We start from the raw sequence: 8,988 nt of genomic DNA on the forward strand, positions 1-8,988 counted from the left end.
ATACGAGCTCCTGAGGAGGAAACCTTAGCTGCTGAAGAGCAGCTTGAAGGTGAAGGAATACGAGCTTCTAAGAAGCAACTATCTGCTTAGCAACCTGAAATTCCTCCCCTCCAATCATCTGATTCCATTCCTACTAACTCTTCCAAACATCATAAACATCATCATCATTGAAGCAGTAGAGAAAAGAGGTTCAAGAAGAAGTCAAGCAGAAAGTTTACCCTCTTGATGATGAATCACCTCCTTGTCAAGATGTTGTTGACCCCAAAAACATTGAATTCATCTTCTTCACCAACACACCTCTTCCTGAGCAACAAGCTCAACAAAAAAATCCTCTGTTTTTGGAGCTCAGGAACAAGCCATCTCTGAACCCAACATGGGCCCTCAACCATCCAACACCGCTGCTCCAACCATCCACTTTCTGAGCAAGTGATTGATGCTACTACTGCTCAACTCAATACTGAGCAAGTAAATGAAGAGACACCTGCTCTTAATCAATTTGATATTGAGCAAGTGATCAATTTGGTTGCTGCTCCATCCACTTCCATTTCTAAGCAGACAGTACCCGAGTCCTCTGCTGCTGCTACAAACACTTCAAATATTGAACAACAAGCACATATCGACTCTCCACCTCCTGTCCAGTAACCTTCAATTCCAAATCAATCAACTGGAATGGACAAGGACAAGGCTGCTGAGACTCCAATAGGCCATGAAGATGCTGGCTCAGACCCATTGTCTTTCCTCAATGCCTCTGAGAGTGGGCAAAAGATAATCCACTCTGCCTTTGCCCTAGTCAAAGACATGGACATGTCTCAAGCCTCAGCTTCAGCCTCAGCTTCAGCCTCTGCCACACCTTCTGCTGAGCATACTCCACTGAGTGAAGTCATGCAACTTCTGAGTGAAATCAAGAGCATCAAAGACCTAATGCATGAACTAACTGCCTTAGTCTCTTAGCAGAACAACAAGGCATTCACTGATAGAATGGCTGAACTACAACTACTGATGGTCCATCACATGGATTCCCTTCAAGGACAAATCACTACCATCTCAGCTGCAAGTTCTACTGCTGCCACATCCGCTGAAGTAACTCAACACTTTCAGCAGATGACCACTGAGCTCTCCAAGGCTCAGAATTCTATCACATCTTTATCTGAGTGCATAATTGAGCAAGTTGCTGAAGCCATTCGGCTACTCAGCATCCATCGTGAGACGATGAAGACAGAAGAAAAGAAGATCTCTGCCATCTATAACTTTTCGAAAGATATATATGAGCACGTCAAACATCAAACCTAGCAGCGTCATATTTACGATGCCTTCATACTGAGACTACACCATCAATCATTCGCCAAGATTACTGACACCATCACCTAGCTAGGAAAGGCACTCCAGTTCATGCTGAGCTGCATGAGTGTAACTGGCAACGTTCCAGCATCAAATATGGATGGTGGCTTGAAGGTCTTCAAAGGCCTAAAGGAAAGTACGAGTAGCCTACAAATGTTTTCATCTAGACTCACTCGTGCTGTTACAGCTAGTCAGTTTTTTGCTCCCTCTCCTGGACCCAGTTCTGATGCTAGAAAAAAGAGGGAGAACGAAAAGGGAAAGGGTACGCAAATGGAAGAACAAGGAACTCAATAGCAAACAACTCACCCCACTTCCACTGCCCCAAAAACTCATCAACAAGGAACCTCACAGCAACCTAAAAAATCTAATCAAGTCACCTTCAACACAAAATAGATAGATCCTTAGTCTAGTGACTTAGATTCTTCTTTTTGTTCTATGATAAACCTATTTTTGCTGTGCTCTTGCTTACTGTGTTATATATATGAGAATTTATCTTTCACATATCACATGTTGACTCAATACTCTGTCTATATTTAAATTGCTTATGTCTCTAACTGCCATGTTGAACTTATCTTAATCATTCTCATAATGTTTATCCTTCTAAAAATCATTGAACAATTAAAGAACATAAAATTTATACAAGTATAAACCACTGAGTAACTCCACTCAGCAAACTTTAACTAACTCAGTACATCTTCAACTCTGATAACTGAACTCGTTTAAAAGAATCCATTCAACAAGTATCAGAACTGAGTATAGTGAATATGTTCTCAATACTGACCTATTTCTAACCTTGAACTCAGTCTTACTTGATTAAACCTTAAAATGTTTAAAGTAAAGCTAAGTCAGTAGTCCAACCCATATGGGGGAGAATTTCAGAAGTTAAGGAAAGGTCAACAATCATGGGGGAGCTCAACACTGAGTTCCTAATTTAATATTTTTGCCAACATCAAAATGGGGGAGTTTGTTGAAACACATTTCCACAATGATTTTGATTTGACAAAATTATTTAAATTAGATTTGAATTCCTATGATTAAATATTCCAACACATTAAATTTAAATGCTTTGATTTATTTACTACTAATGTGTTTGTTCAATGTTGAGTATTTAAATTAATAAGAATTACAAGACATTAAAGTTCAAGGCCTAAAAGCCCACAAGAGAAGGTCAAAGCCTAAGTCAACAGATTTGGCCCAGTTGAAGAACACGGCCCAGCAGGAAGAAGGATCCAAAAGGCATTCCTAACAACTTCGTACTGAAGCTGCTGAGTCGAATGGATAGAAGCCAGGTCAGCAGTTGACCTGGACAACTTTGAGACAAAGCTGTTCCACTTTGGGAAAGATTCAGACATCGCAGAAAGCTGTCTAGAAGACTTTACCATAAGTAGAGAGACAATCTGACACGTACCGACCGAAAGTACATGCCACCTGAATCAGACAGAAAAGGCAACATTCTTATTGGCCGAAGACACTGAGTACTGACGAGTGAAAGCGACAGCAAGTCGTTTCCCTCCAACGGTTATTTTGAAATTCAAAATAACTGGTGCCTCATATGTCACTATAAATAGGTCTCTCATTTGCTTCATTCGATGCAGATCTTCATCAAGTCGAAACGCTGGCCAAATTGCTACTTGAAGTTCTATGCCAAAAGCAAAGCAAAGAAATCTTACACTCACTCTTATTTTGTGTAAAAGCCTAGATTGTAAATCATCTAAAGTTTTCTTTGTATTTAGAACAAAACCTTTACCATTTCTAGAGATTAGAATGAGATACTGAGTAGCTCGGTTATAGCACTCAGTGGTAGAAATAGTATTGGGTGTAGGATATAGAGGAACCTTTTATCAAATGTCCAAGACCCGAAATAGGAATATTAGGGGATTGTATCGAGGGTTTTCTTCGCTCGTAATGCAAGAAAGAACCAACATTAAGGGCCCTTAATGTTGTAGTACATCTTAGAATCTTAAGAACACACGAAAGTTGACTTAAGTGAGCTTTAAAACAGAGACATTGACTTCACTTTATGTCATTCATGAATAAACAGGATGTGTAGAGGCTGAAAGTAACCTGTTCCGCTGTGGCCTAGCCTGTTCTCTCTTTTTATCATAACCAAAACACATTTTCTGAGACTGAATCTTTATCATTAGTATTTCTATTCACCATATCAAATCATTTCTCAACTAAAGAAAATTACACACCACGAACACCCTGTTCTGCAAGGTTTTTCTAGTAAAATTTGGTCATCAATCCCTGAGGAGACGATACTCTACTTATCATTTTATTACTTGTATCTAGTGCACTTGCTAGAGTCTGTTTTGAGGACAACAAGTTTTTGGCGCCGTTGCCGGGGATTGAAAGGAGCAATTTTATTTGAAAATTTCTGTGAAACAAGGTGTTTTTAATCTGTTTGTTTAATAGTACAGCCTTTCCTATCGATCTTGAGTTAGAAAGAACGTGTAGAAGGAACTAGGCAGCAGCTAGACGAGCAGGACAAAGAAGAATGGCTGGAAGAGTACCAGAACAACTTGTTCAAGAAGAAGAAGGTGAAAACAATAATCCACCAGTCATGAGAATCAGAGACTATTGAAGACCTACCACTGAAGGGAACTCATCATGTATTGTGCTGCCTAATGAGGGGAACAACCTGTTCGAAATCAAGCCATCCATGATACAAATGCTTCAAACTGTTGTTCAGTTCGGTGGATACCACAATGAAGACCCTAATGCTTATATTCAGGATTTTGTTGCAATGTGTAACATTTTCAGAACAAATAGGGGGGTAGCCGATGATGTTATAAGGTTAAAGCTGTTTCCTTTCTCTCTAAAGGATAAAGCAAGAGTTTGGTTGAAGAACCTTCAACCCGGATCAATAACTACTTGGCAAGAGATGGCTAGTGCATTCTTGATGAAGTATTTCCCACCAAGGCAAGCTATCAAGTTGAGAAATGAGGTTTCTCGTTTTATGCAAGAAGAAGATGAGTCGTTAGCCGAGGCTTGGGAACGTTACAAGGAGCTCTTGAGAAGGGTACCAAACCATGGCATTCCCATGTGGATGCAAGTTCAGAATTTCTACAATGGAGTCACCAATACCTATAAAATTCAAATTGAGTCCATTGCAAATGGTAGCCCTGAAGATCTTGAACCACAAGCTTTATATGATCTCTTTGAAAGGGTGGTCAACACAAGTTACAATTGGCACTCGGTGAGGAGTGATAGGAAGAAGATTTCAGATTCTGATGTTGTTTCAAAGCTGACAACTCAGGTGGAACAGCTTGTTAAGCAAATCAGCAAGATGAATGTGTCTTCCATTCATAGCGAACCTTCATTTTCTGATGAATGTGACTTTTGTGGTGGTCCACACCTCGATATCAATTGCCCAAGAGTTAAACCGAGCGAAGCCAACCAAGAACAATGTCATTATATTAGGTACAATTAAAGAAATCCACCCAATCCGTACTCAAACACGTATAATTCTGGTTCCATGAATCATCCCAACTTTGAGTGGACACAGCAGCAAAATCAGCAAGAACAACCTAGGTACCAGCAGCAACAAAGAGAGCAATACCAACAACAACCTCAGCAACAGTACAAACAGCCTGTTCAGGCTAAAGAAGAGGTTGAGCCAGATTTGAAAACCATGATCATGCAATTCATGAAGCAAACTCAAGCTTCCATCAAGAATCTGGAGACTCAAATGCATCAAGTGGCATATTCATGCTCATCCAAGGGAAAGGGTGTCATTCCAAGCAATACCGAGCCTAATCCTAAGGGAGATGTCATGGCTATCACGCTGAGGTCTGGTAAAGAACTCTCTGCCCTTACTAAAACTAAAAATTTTGTTGATGTTGCAGGTACCTCAAAAGAAGCTGAAACTGTTAAGGAACAGACTGTTCCAGAGGCCACCAAGCATATTGCTAAAGAATATGAGCCTATTCAAGTTCAGGAGGAACCTGGGGAGAAGTATATTCCACCTCCTCCCTATGTACCACATGTTCCTTATCCAGCAAGGCTTGTGAATCAAAAGTTGAATGAGCAAAACTCCAAAATCCTTGATACATTGAGAAAGTTACACATCAACATTCCATTTGTGGAAGCTCTGGCTCAGATGCCAAAGTATGCCAAGTTCTTGAAGGATATTCTGTCCAACAAGAAAAATCTTGAGAACATCTCCATGATCCAACTGAATCGAGACTGTTCCTCAATACTGCAGAACAGGCAGCAGCTTCCTAAAAAGCTCAAAGATCCAGGGAGTTTCTCAATCCCTTGTTCCATTGGTAAATTGAATATTGAAAATGCATTGTGTGACCTTGGAGCTAGTATCAATCTCATGCCGTATTCTATTTATGCTAAGCTAGGCTTGGGAGAACCTCAACCTTCTAGGATGTCGATTCAATTAGCAGATAGATCTGTACGTTATCCTAGGGGAATTGTGGAGGATGTGCTAGTTAAAATAGAGAAATTCATATTACCCGTAGACTTTATTATCATGGACATAGATGAGGATTTGCATGTGCCCATCATTTTAGGGAGACCATTTTTAGCTACGGGTAGGGCCTTGATAGATGTTGAAAAGGGACAATTGTTTTTAAGGATAAATGGTGAAGAAATAATTTTTAGGATGAATGAGGCCATGAGGCGTGCTAACTCAAGTGATGATACATGCTATTTTTTGGATGCATTCCATACCTCGTCTATTTTGCAGGACTATCACCAAGACACTTTGGAAACACTGCTGGGGGAAGAAGTAAATATCTGTGAAGGAACAGGCTGTTCCCTAGAAACAGCAACAAAACCACCATTTCCACCAAACACAACTGGGCCCTCACACAAAGAACCACCTGATATACCCACCCCCAAAAGGTGGCGTGATAAAAAGATTCAAGGTAAGGATTTCCATGAAGGGCAGAAAGTGCTCGTGTATAATTCCAGGTTGAGGCTGTTCCCTGGGAAATTGAAGTGCAGATGGTCTGGACCTTACATTGTGAACAAGGTGTTCCTTCATGGGGATGTAGAAATTTTTAAACCAGGAGTTATTGAGACCATCCATTTCCAGGATTCACCATGACTCAAAGAGAACAGTGTGTTCGCTGCAAACAACAATTGCAGCAAACTAATTGGGCAACCCCCAATTTATCTATCCCTTAGTTAGATTTGTGTTAAATTCCTTTTTAATTTTGTTATTTTTATGCACTAACATGACTAATGATGAATTTTGTGGTTCTTCCTAAATTTTGTTGGCAAAGGTTTTAAATTTTCATTTCCTAAAATTAGGTTGGAGTTTGAATTTTTACCAAATTAATTTGGGGGTGTTTGCTGTCTTCCTCTTTCGGTAACGAATCTAACCCTACTTCCAATTTCCTGTTTACTGCATGCTTGTTGATAATCTGCAAATTTCCACTCTCATGGTGATTAAGTTTAACATTGAGGACAATGTTATATTTTAATTTGGGGGTGGGGAAAGAAAATGAATATCTTGATATATTTGTTGTGAGAACGGGATAAAAGCCCTAAAATTTTGATGAAAACTATGATTGAAATGTGAAATTAGCTTGTGAAAATTTGAGGAAACTCAAAATTAAACACTTGCTTGATATGGTTGTTAGTGTGTCATTCGAACCCCAAATATTGTGTCATTCCCTTTCGTTTTTCTGTCTTGTAAATGTTAGTACATGTTCATAGTTTTATTAATTCCTCGTACTTTGTGTTAAATGTCTAAAAATTATGTGTTGTTCTCTGTTTCTGAACAGCATGTTCTGTTTCTAGTTTTTGCTCTCTGTTTTCCCTTTTTTTCTGTATATAGCAGCAGAATATTATATATATTAAAAAAAAGACTTTCAATTGCCAATGAATGATTGCATGCTTGCACCTCAAATTTAGTGTGTGGTGAACCCAGTAATAATTCAATTTTCAAAAGATAGAAGTTCTGAAAATTTTGGGTTTTAATTCAAAATTCAATTAGAGGACCTTAAGCCCTAGTGCATGTAAAAGCCCTAAATTGTGAGAGCTTGAGCCTACATTAGCATGTAAAGCATTGATTCTTTGTGAGAGGGCTAGTACATATTGTCTTTAGGTAGGTTTTGCTTTGGTTGCCTAGTCAAAATGGTAAAATTTTGGAAGAACATAGGCTGAAAAAGGCATTTAGATCCCAAATTCACTCCATAAAAAGCTTACCCGTGCATTGCACTCACACTTTTAGGATAACCAACTTGTGCCTTAGCCTATTCTTTCTGAAACACTACTTAAAGGAACCAATTCCCTTCACTTTAATCCCAAAACGCCTTGAATTTGTCTCATGCCTCAGAACAAGCTGCTCTAGTTAAAGAAAAATACATTTTTGAGAAAATTTGAGTGTATAATGATAAAATTGTTGAAATGATGACATTTGAGGGATGATGATGGAGTGAGGACCACTTTTTGAATAAGGTTAAAAGAAAGATAAAAAAAAATAAAAATCCCAAATAGGAATTTTAGAAGATAACAAAAATATGTTTGAATAAAGTCTTTTCATTTTCAGGACACATGTTTATATCTTGAGCCTGAAATGAAATGTTTGGATGGTTGTATTTTGTGTGTTTGAAGAATCGTTCAGCCAATGTTGTGAAACAGGCTGTGTAGAGTGATTAGGTTGAGTAAGAATTGCTCAGCGTTGAGAACTGAGTATGGTGAATTGCATTGCATGTAGACAGAATTCTTACACTTAAATAGCCATTCACTTCCATACCTTAGCCTTAGCCTAACATTACAACCTATGTTTAAGACCTTTTGACTATGTTTGGATAATTTTTAATCCGTGGAGATAGGGCCAATAAGCAAAATCATAGCCTATTGATGTGTGTACTGAGCTGAGGAGTGAAGTTCCATTCCCTTCCTTGTGGCAACAAAGGCCATTTGAGAGTGAGTGAAAATTCCTTCCTTAGTGAGGCACTTTGGGGCATACATGTTGTTGGATTGAATTTTGAAGCTCAACCTTACGCTTTGACGAATTTCTTGAATTGGAATGCATGTTTTAGATCTGGTCTAACCACATGGTTATCAAGCTCTTGTGTGCTAATCAAAGGTTGAGTTAGTTGAAAGTTGAATAAAGTTCTGCTGCTATTGCTTTTTCTTTTTGTTGTCTATTATCTCTTCTAGATCTGTTCCAGTTATTGTTCTTATGTTTTCTCCATTGCCTTGTTTCTATGTCATTCCCTTTTCTTTTTATTTTCTTTGCTTTTCCCTTTTTGTTGTTCTTTTCTCTATTTTCTGTTGTGTTTGCTTGAGGACAAGCAAAAGTTCAATTTGGGGGTATTTGATGGGTTCATAATTGACCCTAATAACCATATGTTATTTCACTAAAAATGGGCTTATGGGCTATTAATTGTTATTAATTTAGGACTAAAGAACACTTATTGCAGATTTTGTGAAGAAAGCTGTCAAACAGCTGTCAAACAGCCCGTTGCAGGAAAAAGAAAAGAAAAATCTATAGACCAAAGGGTAATTGCGTGTAAAGAGTAGGAAGACAGCCAAGCAAAGACATGGGACCAGTGGAGATCTAGCTTGTTGAAGAAGATTTGGGCCTTGAAGTGTTCAAGTGGCCATAATCTGTCAGAACGGTCTATTTAGTGTACTTTTTAGTATATTTTTATGTTTCTTTCCTCCTAATTAAATAGATTA

At 38.6% G+C, this 8,988-nt stretch overlaps 1 non-coding gene across 1 annotated transcript; it reads right to left on the reverse strand.

Moving 5' to 3' along the window:
* Positions 1-4,270: 4,270 nt before the first annotated feature.
* Positions 4,271-4,377, reverse strand: LOC136225274 (small nucleolar RNA R71). Its single transcript, XR_010686998.1, has one exon. It is a non-coding gene; the product is annotated as a small nucleolar RNA R71 (small nucleolar RNA).
* Positions 4,378-8,988: the final 4,611 nt, after the last annotated feature.

Source organism: Euphorbia lathyris, chromosome 3 (assembly GCF_963576675.1).
Source record: "Euphorbia lathyris chromosome 3, ddEupLath1.1, whole genome shotgun sequence".
NCBI classification, from domain to species: domain Eukaryota; kingdom Viridiplantae; phylum Streptophyta; class Magnoliopsida; order Malpighiales; family Euphorbiaceae; genus Euphorbia; species Euphorbia lathyris.